The 8,797-nt window shown below is 33.9% G+C and overlaps 1 long non-coding RNA gene across 1 annotated transcript; it reads left to right on the top strand.

The window, feature by feature from the left end:
• The first annotated feature begins 507 nt into the window (after window positions 1-507).
• On the top strand, window positions 508-4,312 carry LOC143062123 (uncharacterized). Its single transcript, XR_012974559.1, has 3 exons — window positions 508-604; window positions 2,766-2,801; window positions 4,192-4,312. It is a non-coding gene; the product is annotated as an uncharacterized LOC143062123 (long non-coding RNA).
• The last annotated feature ends 4,485 nt before the right edge of the window (window positions 4,313-8,797 follow it).

Raw genomic sequence — 8,797 nt, 5'->3', positions numbered from 1 at the left:
TCAATTCCGTATAACTGAAAACTGTACAACTGGTGTTTCAATTTTCTTACTTTTCTTACTGGAAATACGGTTTTTACGAACTGGCGGTATTTTTAGGAACTGTAAAAATTTGATTTGAATTTTTGCACTGCTATACTGCTACTAACTAATTAATGCAACTGACTGAATAAACCTGACAAAGTTTAAAAATTAACACGTGCATCAAGTTCATGGCCGTCTCTACCACAAATATAAATCTAGTAATAAAATGTGTATCGTCCACCTAAATAAATAATGGATTTTGACAGAAGCCGAGTCGAACAGAACATGAAACATTAATGCAAACATCAGTTAAAAATTTATAATTATTTATAAAATGCAGAGCTGTCCTTGATTTTTGCTACAAAGGTAGTAATCCAATATATCGAATTAATATAACTATGAGCTATAATAAAACATTATGTCACAGGGAAAAAGCAAACTTTTAAAAAAAAAATTTCTTATATTTTGTTTAGTGTATCTTCCAAATTGAGACCTTACGACTATACGAATGGCCAAGCATGTTCTGAATGCATGGTACCAAAGGACAGTGGACTTGGATGGAAATGTGTAGATCAATTATGCCGTAAGTTGAGATTAATTTTTATAGTTAAATTATTCAATATTATATTAAAAATCACCAAATAAATGTTTAAAACAAATTAAAAACATATCAATAACAATTACTGCGTGTAATATAGGTTGTCGTTTGCCGAAAATCACTAATCTATAAGGAACTTCGAATCCTCTTTTATGCAAAATTGCACGCCGAGAGATAATATTAGATAAGTTAGAGCAAAAATCTAAGAAAACACAACGAAAAGATTGGAAGCGCACAACATAAGATTAGCAAATACAAAATTAAAATGAACATCTCAGGAATAACCATGTGTTGGTATCTTTTCAATAAATTAAAAGTTTATCCTCATTTCTCTAATTCTTACTCGATTTATACTTTCTGACCTGTTGATTCGTTTTATTTAATCAACATGTAGTTTGATTGAACTCTGTTTGTCATTGTTCAAAATTCGATTATGACGTCTTATTGTATTCCCTCTTCTTGAACTTTCATTGTGACGTCATAAAAAAGGTGACCATGTCTGTTGAGGTCAAATAAAGGAAACACATTTGTTTTCAGATCATGCTGAAAATTTGATTATGATTGTCTGATTATTATCTAAAAATCTGAAAAGAAGCAGATTGTTTCGACTGGATACATATCAACGACATTTGATGTAGTGGAAGAATCTATATGTTAGTTAAATAACATGCATGCTACAAAATAAAGAAAATATATGCATGTTTTTTTTTATGAAATTGATGTATTACTGAAAAATTATTTCGATATTTTCGATATCACAAATTAGTCAAAACATTTACCAAATTTTATCATCGGTATAAGGAAATAATTCGTAAATATAACTGAACATGCAGACATCTTTTACGGTCAGGTATTTCACGACCAATCTTTTATGGTAATATTCTTTACAAAGCACAAACATGTCAGTATTCACCTCAAAAGCTTACAAAACCTTCAAACAGACTTATTATATTTTGTCTTATGCTTAGTCCGTTTCTTTCTGTGTGTGTGTGTGTGTGTGTGTGTTACATTTTAATGTTGTGTCGTTGTTCTCTTATATTTAATGCGTTTCCCTCAGTTTTAGTTTGTTACCCTGATTTTGTTTTTTGTCCATGGATTTATGAGTTTTGAACAGCGGTATACAACTGTTGCCTTTATTTATTAAGAAGGAATATAGTTACGATACTGTTGTCAGGTAATTAAAGATTGCAAATGTTGGCTTTAATATTGATTCACTTAAAGGGTCTTTGCATCGGAACTAAACACATTTATTTAAAAAGAAAACAGTTGTTGGCATGACACGAGTTATGATCTTCTCATATATGTTATGATAGTATGATACAAAACCCCTAACGGGAGGGATTGCGCCTGATATTCATATATTGAAGACATAACCTTTCAATCAGTTTCAGTTGAGGTCTGGAGCTGGCTAATCAGTTAACTGCTAGTAGTCTGTTGTTATTTATGTATTATTGTAATTTTATTTATTTTCTTTTGTTACATCTTCTGACATCGGACTCGGACTTCTCTTGAACTGAATTTTAATGTGCGTATTGGTATGCGTTTACTTTTCTACATTGACTAGAGGTATAGGGGGAGGGTTAAGATCTCATAAACATGTTTAACCCCGCCGCAATTTTGCGCCTGTCCCAAGTCAGGAGCCTCTGGCCTTTGTTAGTCTTGTATGATTTTTAATTTTAGTTTCTTGTGTATAATTCAGAGTTTAGTATGACGTCCATTATCACTGTACTAGTGTACATGTTTTTAAGGGGCCCGCTGACGGGTGCGGGAGTTTCTCGCTACATTGAAGACCCATTAATTGCCTTCGGCTGTTGTCTGCTCTATGGTCGGGTTGTTGATACCTCTACACATTCCCCATTTCCTTTCTCAATTTTATTTATTGGAATTTCTGTGTGCAACCAATAACCAAGATAACTACCGGTATATACAAGAGCAAAAATTATGAAAACTTGTGATAGCCTAACACTACATTGAAATTGATAGTAAGAGTTTGAAATGTTTTAACGTTCAGTAGTGATTTTATTATGTTGGTTAAATAAGCACTATATACATTTCGTCCGTCAGATGTACATGTTTGGATTAATCTTCATCAGGAACGCTCAAACCCAGAAATTTGAATAATTATGAAACACATTGATTATTTTAGGCGATTGTAAGCTTGACGGATCTGATCCAGACTGCCGTAAGTATATGTTATGAAAGTAATTCAGAATTGATGAAATCTGAAGTAATGGGTAGGACTTATTTCTTTACATAGCCTTATTAACCGGAAAATGTTCATCGTCATCTGGCAATCGACACAATAACGCGGACAAAATTCATTTATCGTTCATTTTTATTGAAATGTAAATATTTCTTGATAAATTATAAAAGTTGAGAGGATTGATAAACAACAATTATTATACAGTATTACGCCGAATACAAATGATGATATAACGTTAGTGGAATGGTACCTGTGATTATATATAGCAAAACATCAAAAGGACGACCCAACAATGCATTTTTTAGCCTAACACATAAAGCTTTTATCTTTTCTTTTTAAGAAATTATGACAAAATAGTCTATTATTTAGCTAAGAGTAATTAAAAATCGATTGATTGAATAAGACAACATTTGTTAGCATCACTTTCAACATAATGTAACCTACATATATATATCAGTTTTCTTGGTGTAGTAAGTCCGACGAACAGCTGACCTTGGGAAGAAATATTGAGGTATATAATTGATCAACTGAAAGTGCGAGTTCCAAATGAAAGACGATACATATCTCTTCTTCTTGAATAAACAAGATCCGGAAAGAATTATTCTAAATGGTTCGACCAATTAGAACTCCATAACAATAGCTCTGTCACATTTTGTTATACTCATATTAAACACATGCCTAAAGTTATCAATGAATTCTGATATTTTCTGCTTGAAAACATGTAGGTCTTGGTCCATAAAAGTCTATAAAGTACCAACCAGATATCTAGGTTTGCCCATTAGAAAATAAAGATAACATGTAACAGCTATATTAACTCTATGTGGTCAGGTGCTTGACAGAATGATTGTTTATATTTATATAGTAATTATAGATATGATATGTGTTTTCAGTTATGTATCACCTTCCCTAGTGTTCCAATGGATGGATCTGTTGTACGGTTTCACTTGTTTAGACGTACTTTTACATACATATCTCAATGTATTGTTTTTATGTATGCATATGTTACCTATGTGTCCAATGCATAAATTTGCTTAGATATATATGTTCATGTAGTTAGCCTAACTTAAATACAGGCCAATATAAAAAAAACAAAGTTGCCAGTTATCAAACCATTCACAAAACTGTTGTCGTTTAATGATGTCATAGAGATTTCGAAAGTTCTCGCAGATGCTATTAGTGGTATTAGTTTCATTAACAAAAATCTTGAACAGGTTTATGTCAGTTCCACGAACTTGCCAGGGGACAATCGAGCGTTAACTCAGCGTTTAGGAAGCTATAATAAAAAACTCGCCAGTGAATTGTATAACTAAGTGCCACCATTTAATTTAAGTTCATCACATACTTAAATTAGCTATTTGTTTTCCAACAGAACAATCGAAGGAGTGCACTAAATTCAATGACGACCAGGATCCAAGGTGTCCATATTTTGCAATAATGGGAATATGTGGAGGTGAAAATTTCAAATGGGCTTTAATTTATTGCCAGACATCGTGCAAGTAAGTCCATATTAACGGTTCATAGCGACATGCACTATCATTTAAACCTATTGATCTGTTTTCTTAATTTGATTAGATGTCGACATAAGTTTTTAATCTTTGTGAATTGCCGTTGCCGAAATATCGTTTTTATGATGATAATGAAAAAAAACTTTATATGACTTATTTTGAAAATTTTAAACTATACGAGGGAAATTGATTACCGGGATATGTAAGCGAGATAATAACACAACAACAAATAAAAACAACGGTATTATTTTAATCAGATACTTTTTGCAAGGGACAAGAGACAATTTTATAAACGATGTGTCAAGCTCTTGATCTGCTGTAAAAACCTAGTTTTTCTTAAAAGAAATAAAAAGTAAAAAAACAACAACAACAAATTAACTCTGAGGAATATTCCAAAAGAAAAGCCCGTAGTCAAATGGCAAGATCAAAAGCTCAAACACATTAAACGAATGGCTTACTACTGTCATATTCCTGAATTGGTACTGGAATTCTCTAATGTAGAAAATGGTGGATTAAACCTGGTTTAATAGGCAGATAGACCTCTCATTTGCAAGACAATGACAACTTACATATACGAGACAAATTTACTTAAGAGCCTCCTGTTTGGAGACAGTTGATAAAAACATGTGGAAGATTAATGTAGGTTTTCGAGAACTTAACCCTCTCTCAGATTTGAGTAAAAAAGGAAATTGATGGTAAGTTGAAGAACGACATCACCTTTAAAACAATATCATTTAGCAATCGACACTCCGACATAGTTATAAATCTACTTTATAAAAATTAATTTAAAAGTGGACATTGACTTTTTTAATTTCTGAAATTTTATTTTATTTTCAAGATTATGTTCCACGGTAAATGACGCTTTCGTAGAAGAATCCTAACCAGCTGTGGAGAAACTATGATTGGAAATGAATTGAATCGCCTAACGGATATTCTTATGGACTAACAGTAGAACATGCTTTTAATTTTCATTTGTGTACCAAGCTTAACAACATCATATCATAGTGAAAAACTTTTTGACATTAAGCGAGAGAAAGACATTTATTTCTTTATCAATTTCAGTTATAAAATATATCAAGTATTTATTGCATAGCTTTTGTTATTCTTGTAACTAATGTTTCAAATGATTTGGTTTTACTATTCCTCACTCAAGCTTTCACTTTTGTTGATATTTTGTTATATTATTCCTTACTTATGCTTTATCTTTTGTTGTTATTTTGTCATGATATTTCTTACTTATGCTCTCTCTTTTTTGTTAATTTTTTTGTTATGATATTTCTTACTTATGCTTTCTCTTTTGTTATTATTTTGTTATGATATTTCTTACTTATGCTTTCTCTTTTGTTATTATTTTGTTATATTATTCCTTACTTATGCTTTCTTTTTTGTTATTATTATGTTATATTATTCCTTACTTATGCTTTCTCTTTTGTTATATTATTCCTTACTTATGCTTTCTCTTTTGTTATTATTTTGTTATATTATTCCTTACTTATGCTTTCTCTTTTGTTGTTATTTTGTTATATTATTCCTTACTTATGCTTTCTCTTTTGTTGTTATTTTGCTATGATATTTCTTACTTATGCTTTCTCTTTTGTTATTGTTTTTTTTTATATTATTCATACTTATGCTTTCTCTTTTGTGATTGTTTTGTTTGATTAATCTTTTAAATGAGCTACTCTTTTGTAAATATTTTGTTTGATTATTCCTTACGTAAACTTACCCTTTTATTATTATTAAACTTGTCAAATTATCCTGTTTTAATTCTACCTACATCATATATGTTTTCATTTCATAAAATGTATCATTCAAGATTGTCTCCATTTGTTTGTAGAAAAGCAATAGCAAATAAATAATCTGCATTGTTCACTTAGTTCAGTTACTTTATTTGATATTTTCAAAGATGTTCACCAAGTGTAAAAAAATATACAAATACACTTGTTATAGATACCAGGATTAAACATTTGTTTGCCAGACGCGCATTTTGTTTTTGAAAAGATTTATCAGTGACTCTTGAATCAGAAAAACTAATAAGCAGTGGCGGATCCAGCCATTTTAAAAGGGGGTTCCCAACCCAGAGTAAAAGGGGGTGTTCCAGCTATATGCTCCCATTCAAATGCATTGATCGGCCAAAAAAGAAGGGGGTTCCAACCCCCAGACCCCCTGGATCCGCCACTGAATAGGGCCTAAAGCCCCAGTCCCACTAGACCACGATCGCACCACGCTCACCGCGATCTAACTTAAATTCAGATCGTGGTGAGGTCGTGGTATGAGCGGCATGAAAATGTAAATTTTCGTTGCTTTCACGATGCTACTACGTCCTCATTACGCTTCTACAACGATCCCGCTACGATTATAACACGTTCTCACCGCGCTTATTCTGCGACCTTACTTCGCTTATCAAGATCTTTCTACGCTCATCACGTTCTCACAACGACCATACCACGAGTTATCCGATTGCAACACGACCTTACCACGCTTCTGCTGCGATTATAGCACGTTCTTACCACGATTACACTACGTTCAAACGACGATCTTACTACGCTCTCAGCAATAACGTCAACATCGGGTTCCATATCAATACAGTATCATTCCTTCAGTTCTATTTCTAATTAATACGTAGATTTCTCGAAAAAAAAAAAACAATCAAGCCACCAAAATCTACTAGAACACGTGGGCGTGGTGTTAGGGTTGATGTAGAGGCAGATGGAGCTCTGATAGTAACGAATCTTGATCAAGTAGAGATGTCGGACCGACCAATCCGACCTAAATTACAACCTATTGCTGGTCCATAAAGCTGAAATGACGATATTTTAGTGAACGATAGCAGATATGAAACAGATGTGTCAATAGATATATATAGGAAGATGTGGCATGACGGTGCCAATGAGACAACTCTCAATCCAAGTAATAATCGGCCTTCAACACGGAGCCTTGGCTTACACCGAACAGCAAGATAAAAAAGGCCCCAAAAATTACTAATGTAAAACCATTCAAACGGGAAAACCAACGGTCTAATCTATATGAAAACAAGAAGCATGGTTGAGCCGTTAGAGAAAATGGACAAGAAGTCCCAATTACATACAGACAAACAAAACCTGCAGAGAATTAATATATTTTATGGGAAAATGACAATGAGAATAATGGTCGCAGTATGAACGTAGTCAGGTCGTGAGAAGAGCGTGATGAGGACGGCAAGGGCGTGCTAGAATCGTTCTATGGTCGTGAACAGCGTGGTATAGTAGTAGTGGAAGCGTGGTTTGGTCGCGGAGAGAACGTGATGATCGTAGTGAGGTCGTAATAACGTCGCAATGAGATCGTAGCGTAGTTTCTTTGAATAGAATCACGCTTTCGCTACGCTCTCACTACGATGGTACAGCGACCTTTGCGATCTTACTACGATCTTAATGCGCTCTCACTACGCTTCTTCTACGATCTGATTTGGCCACAACCACACCACGATTGTTTTGAACATGTTCAAAGTTAACCACGCTCATCACGATCTTGAAGACCTCACCACGACCGTGATACGACCTTACTGCGATCTACACGATCGTACTACGATCATCAAAATTTGCATTTTTTTCACAGATCGTAGTGCGATCGTGGCCTAGTGGGACTGGGGTATAACAAAGTACGAAGTTGAAGAGTATTGTGGACCCAAAATCCCAAACTATTGCTAAAATAATCTATTCCTCGTGAAGATAATCCCTAGTATCAAACCACATTGAATGTTTTGCGAACAGTTGATTGTAATTAGTTATCAAAAGTACCAGGATTATAATTTAGTACGCCAGACGCGCGTTTCGTCTACATAAGACTCATCAGTGACGCTCATATCAAAATAGTTAAAAAGCCAAACAATACAAAGTTGAAGAGCATAGAGGATCCAAAATTCCAAAAGTTGTGCCAAATACGGCTAAGGTAATCTATTCCTGGGACAAGAAAATCCTTAGTTTTTCGAAAAATTTAAAGTTTTGTATCAGGAAATTTATAAAAATGATCACATTATTGATATTCATGTCAACACCGAAGTGCTGACTACTGGGCTGGTGATACCCTCGGGGACGAAACGTCCACCAGCAGTGGCATCAACCCAGTGGTGTAAATAGTTATCAAAAGTACCAGGATTATAATTTAGTACGCCAGACGCGCGTTTCGTCTACATAAGACTCATCAGTGACGCTCATATCAAAATAGTTAAAAAGCCAAACAATACAAAGTTGAAGAGCATAGAGGATCCAAAATTCCAAAAAGTTGTGACAAATACGGCTAAGGTAATCTATTCCTGGGACAAGAAAATCCTTAGTTTTTCGAAAAATTTAAAGTTTTGTATCAGGAAATTTATAAAAATGATCACATTATTGATATTCATGTCAACACCGAAGTGCTGACTACTGGGCTGGTGATACCCTCGGGGACGAAACGTCCACCAGCAGTGGCATCGACCCAGTGGTGTAAATAGTTATC

This window comes from Mytilus galloprovincialis, chromosome 2, assembly GCF_965363235.1.
Source record: "Mytilus galloprovincialis chromosome 2, xbMytGall1.hap1.1, whole genome shotgun sequence".
NCBI lineage: Eukaryota > Metazoa > Mollusca > Bivalvia > Mytilida > Mytilidae > Mytilus > Mytilus galloprovincialis.
Note: the sequence above shows the minus strand (reverse complement) of the source record. Positions and strands in the feature narration are given on the sequence as shown.